The sequence below is a fragment of the Apium graveolens genome, unplaced genomic scaffold (genome assembly GCF_009905375.1).
Source record: "Apium graveolens cultivar Ventura unplaced genomic scaffold, ASM990537v1 ctg3791, whole genome shotgun sequence".
Taxonomy (NCBI): Eukaryota; Viridiplantae; Streptophyta; class Magnoliopsida; order Apiales; family Apiaceae; genus Apium; species Apium graveolens.
The window spans coordinates 96,208-102,062 of NW_027418264.1; the positions used below are offsets into that span (position 1 = coordinate 96,208).

The following is a 5,855-nucleotide window of genomic DNA, read 5'->3' on the forward strand; positions in this document are numbered from 1 at the left end:
ACGTACTGAGTCGACCCTTTTGATGAACCGAGTCTTATGTGATATGAATTATGTGATCTATGAATTATGTGCTTATGTGCTATGTGAATTATGTGCATATGTGGATCAAGAGTCCTGTGATTGTCTGTTATAATTATGTGTGGGCTATCGTATGGGTAGATGATAGGATTTTGACGCGTAGTTCATCGAGTAATTATCATTTAGGCGATTAAAGTGTATCTTTTAATTATAGATGCGGATCGTTCGAGTTAATCAGGACAAGACGTTGGATAAAGAATGAGATGGAATGGCATTGGATATCTGGCTTCTAGCAATCGCAGGAGCAACATATTGATGGAGTGTTAAAAAGAAAGATGGTGATGTTTTGAGATAGAATGTCAGAATAGATGCGTCTTTACGAGTGTGACTAACCACTAAAACCCAAAGGCAAGTATCTCTATCATCACTTATTGTTCAAGTGATATTTATTTTAAATCTTTTGATGCAAGTATTGCTTTCCCTATTCTCAGTTTAGAATCAATAAATGTTTTACATATCGTTGAATTAAATAATTCTGTTTATGAAAGTATTCTTCCGTTATTCTATGTTGAGAGTAGCTAAGTGATTTTACTTATCCAATTATCGGATTTACAAATGTTTTGAATTTTGAGAAAAGTGATTTGGTTGCGAGTATTCCTGCCCAAGTGAATGGGAGAATAAAATTATTTAGGATGTCGAAGGATTCGGCTCCTTTTTCAATAAAAAGGTTTTAAGATTGGAATGGTTACTGGTTATTGGTTACAGCGTAGGTGATCGAGATATTGGTCCAGCTGTAATATCTTTCAAGGCTAGTTATGCCTTTTATGGCGCCCTATAGGTACCGTATGTCTTCGGGATACAGGTAGTACCTATATTTACGGTATGGCTGCGGGATACCGGTGCTGTTTCGTGACTGATCATCAGGAACAACATAGTGCATAATTGGTTCCAATCTAAATAGATATCTAAAATTCTTTATTGTTTTGATAATCATAGCATAAATGATTTATCAACTGTTTCTGTTTTGGAATAATGGTGAAATGCAGTTTTGATTTAGATTCTGATTTATGCTGATACTTACGTTGTTGTTAAATATCAAAGGTGGTATTAGTATAGATGATTGATGTTGACTTCAGTATGGGTGTTGTGAGCATCAAAGTTCGTATTGATATCTAATTTGATATGACAATAAAGAAAGTATTAATTTCAAGAGTTCGGTTGAGTAAAGTTTATGATTCATTCCATGATCATTGTTTCATGTTATTGTGGTTTACAATATTTCCGTAAACACTGTTTTACGAGTTTTATTCTCGTCAAGATTCAAAGTATTGCTGAAGCATTTCGCTCAAAAATATCAAAATGGTTTTCAATATAATTAAGGAATTAAATCTGGGATTCCTCAACTAAAATTTTATGATTCAGCAACTATGATTCTAAATGTTCTGCTCTAATGCAGATGTCGGTTTTATATCAAAACGACCCTATATATGTTATAATGATCTTGCTGAGCATTTCTTTCACTCATACTTGCCTGTTTTCAAATCTAACCTCCAGTGAGGATTAGCTTGAGCTGTTTAGCTGCGTAATACGAGGAAGTAAAGAAGAAGCTCTTGGGAAGGTGGTTGGTCCAGGGTTTGCGGACTAGTGTAAGTTTTATTGTATAAAGTTATTTATATTATATTATATTATAGTTGTGTATTTTATTTGGGCCTAGTATACTTCATTTCGAAGTTATACTAGCGGGTTAAGTTTGGAGATTGAGAATTATTGAAAAGAGTTTCAAAAGGAAGTGAAAAAAATTTATTTGTGGAATTTGGATATCTTGTTTCTAGAACTGTAACCTTAAAAGATCTTGGATTAGTTTGGGGTCATAGATGATAAATATTTTCCGCTGCCATTTGTTTATTGATTAAACAGGTTAATTTGGATTGAGGTTTCATAGTGACGACCAAATCCTCTGACCCCGGATTTGGGGGCGTTACAAGCTATGTGAGGAAAGTGACATTTTTTGACAAGTTTGCCGAACGGGTGGATGCTGAATTGAATGCTCAATCTGATGATTCTTTTATAGTTATTATAGCAAGTGCTAAAGTTAATAAGTACGAAGGTACATTCTGGGAACTCTATCAAACCTTAATCTTAAAATTATAATTCATTGTTGTACCTGAGAATGAACTTCTAATTTCATTTTGTACTTTGATATTTAGGTGAACTTTATCTCACGAACTACCCGGCAACGAGATTCTATATTAACATCAACAACTATAGTGTAAAGGATTTGCAGAAAAAGTAATTACAATTGTAGTATAATAATATTTGCTTATACATTAGGATTGCTTCATTTATACCATATTATGAACATGTTAAATTAGTACTTCTAATATTAGTTCTGATATTAAAAACAGAATGATGGATCCTACTTTCCGAAGAACTCCAGATGATGTTGATGAAAATGACATTGTTCTCTTACAGAATGTAGAACAGATTTGTAAGCTTGACGAAAATTTCAAAGGGGTAATTTGTTTAAAGATATTATTTTATGAAGCATTACTGAAATATTGTTATTAGAAGCGCACTATCAAATTTCCATCCTATAACAAATTATGTTTTGTAGTGTATTGTCAATTGCCACCTTACCTTAAAAAAGGTAGAATATGAATCAAACTGGTTTGTTTACGTATGTTGGAAATGTGATCTTGATTTGGTCTTGGAAGATAAAAGATATACATGTCCTAATGTTGCATGCATGAGATATTACCCATACCCTGAGAAAAGGTATCTGCTGAGTATACTCTGAAGCAATTGACTTTTCATTTTATTTGAAACTTAAAATTTACCGAACTAATCGTGAACATTTAATATTAAATCAGGTTTAGAATTTGTGGGTTATTCTCCGATTCAACTGGAGTACTTCCTGTTGTACTCAAAGATGCTGAGTTGAAGAAGTTGACCGGCAAAACTGCTTCGAAGTAATGTTGGATGAAGCAGAAGTACGTTCAATTTCCAGCTATTTGTTATTTGCATGAGCATTTCTTATTTTTAACATTGGAATCCACTGTGTTTATTATTTGGGAGTTCCACAATTTTTATAATTTTTTTAATTAAATGACGAACATGTTTTGTTTTACCTTTTAAGGATGATTGTTCTATATCAAAGTTACCTCCATGTATAAAACTGCTTGAGGGAAAAGACTACACTGTCACGTTATGCATTAAGGAAGAAAATCTGAAAGGTGCTAGCAAACTGTATGAGGCATGTTCTATTTTTGAAGGTTTTGAAATGGTTGATGAGAACAATAATAATGTTGATCCAAAGGCTTATACTGAAGAGAATGTGAATTCAAGTGTAAGAAACTTTACAGAATATGACCATATATTGTGCCCAACTAATGTTAAATTGCAGGAATCTTTATTTAAAATAACATAGATTGTTTTTTAGGAAATGGATTGTTTTGTGGTGGAACATGTTCCTAAGAATCAGAAGAAAAATATACATGAACCGGGAAAGAAATCTAAAGCGCGCAAGAAGCCTCATACATTATCTCTTATTGATGATGAAAATGTTCCTTTGACAAAGTATAGGAGCATTAAGCTGGAGAAGGTATATACCATGGTACAAAAATTCTTTTTCATAAATGAAGACAAATTTTTTTGTATTCTGAATTAGGCTCATGTGTTTAATTTTGCAGTGATGATGTTGTTGCGTTTTGGTGAAATCGATGTTATGGAGATATATTTTTATATTTTTGTTAAAATCATTCTTGATGAAGGACGCTTTTGAAATATTGAAGGCCATATTTTGTAATATGTAATATGTTTATTTTCGGTACTATGAGAAATTTTTATTTTGCTATTTTGCTATCTCTGAAAACTTTGATTTAATCATCGTGTCGAAATTGTTGTGTTTTTTAAATCTTTATTGCAGTTTCATAGTTAATTCATAGAAAGTAAAGTTTATTATATTTATGATCGTTGAAATCGCTTTATTAAATATTTCCTGTAATTCTATAGAGTATATCGTACTTTACAGGTTTTAGTTTTTTAATAAAAATGTTAAATGGAATCAAGTGTATTATAAAAAGACACTGCATGAACATTAACTTTATCCAACAACCAGTTGTTCAATTCTTAAATATGAAATACTTATGTTCCATTCTACTATAAATGTCAAAGTAGTACTAGCCTATCCATACTCATCAGCTGTAATACATATTTTGCGCCAACAATGTCTACTATATTTCATGATTTGAGAATTGTTTCTCCTGGAAGTTACAAATGGAAAATTAAAGTCCGAGTTATAAGATTTTGGCGTGGAGTATCTTTGAAAGGGGAAATTTTTAAAGGCTTCAACTTGCTGTTACTTGATGATAAGGTTTGTTATTTATCGAGCATGTAGTCATCTATCAATTACATGTAATGGATATTGTGAATCATACGTAATTAACTTTTGTTATGCAGAATTATAGGATGCATGCTTTTGTTCCCGGAAGTATTTCTGATGAAAAACTGGAAGAATTTATCATAGGAAGAATTTATATCATATCTAACTTCACTGTCAAAGAATATAGACCTGCTGATAAGTTTAGATGCATCCGTGCGGATAAACATATCATTTTTACTGCTTATACCAAAATTGAAGAAATTGCTGAGAATCAGACTTTAATACAGGAGAACGTATTTGATTCTTTGATCTTGGCGATTTAGGACAGGTGGCAAAGCAAAATGTTTATATTACAGGTATAATCTATTACACAAAATCTATTGCAGCCTATTTTCCATGTATGACGATTCAACTGATTTTATTGTAAATTGTATTCAACAGACATTGTTGGATTGGTTAAAAAAGATCTCCCTTTGAAACACCTTATTAACTGCAATGGAGAAGCCCAGGTTCAACAAAAGTTTCGATTAACCGATGGAAGGTTGAAAACATGTTGATTAATAAACTTTCAAATGAAAACTGAAATTAGGTAATAAATGGTATTGTATGAACACTAAAAAATGGTTGATAAATATATGATTTATTATGTAGATCCACTATTGATGTTATATTTTGGGACAAGTTTGCTGAGGAGTTGGATGAGAACTTACAGGACGATCTTACAGGATGATCTAGAGGAACCTATAATCATGATAATTGCTAGCGCAAAGATATATCTTTATGAAGGTACATGTGAACATAGCATATATTTTAATCCTTGACTTTTGATTAACAAACATTCGATCTATTTTAGAAAAAGTCCAGGTTGGACATGTATGGTCTACAAAGTTTTTCCTCAATTATCATCACCACAGTGTTGCTCAACTTCGTCAAAGGTACTTCAATAGTACTTGCATTAGTTTCATCTTAATTTTTTATGTTCAAAACATATGATTAATAGAAATGATCATCAGGTACAATAGTGGTGATTTTTCTGAAGAAGATTTTTCAAGTGTTAAGGTAGAGAAAGTCCGACAATTTAACTTGGAAGAAATATTGAATCTTGGTCCTGAATTTACAAAGGCAAGATTCATACTATAGAAAGTTGCAGAATTATGTTGATATATGATGCTCAGTAACTGATGTGTTATAAATATGACAACATTTGTAGAAAGAGGTTATCTGTAATGTCAAAATCTGGAAAGTAGCAACAAGAATGGGATGGTTCTTTCGTACGTGTACATCATGCTACCGTGAAAATGAAAATATGGATGAGTTGTTCAAATGTGTTATGTGTAACTCTGACATTCCACATCCCCTGAAAAAGTAACTTCAATAATTATTAATTTTAATTATATTTTAAACATTTTATTTGCACCCTAGACTCTTTCTAATTGAAGTTGTTAATGCAGATTCA

General features: G+C 31.8%; 1 long non-coding RNA gene across 1 annotated transcript; it reads left to right on the forward strand.

Annotated features, from left to right (window-relative positions):
* The first annotated feature begins 4,794 nt into the window (after positions 1–4,794).
* LOC141701374 (uncharacterized) lies at positions 4,795–5,574 on the forward strand. Its single transcript, XR_012566758.1, has 3 exons — positions 4,795–5,185; positions 5,253–5,334; positions 5,413–5,574. It is a non-coding gene; the product is annotated as an uncharacterized LOC141701374 (long non-coding RNA).
* Positions 5,575–5,855: the final 281 nt, after the last annotated feature.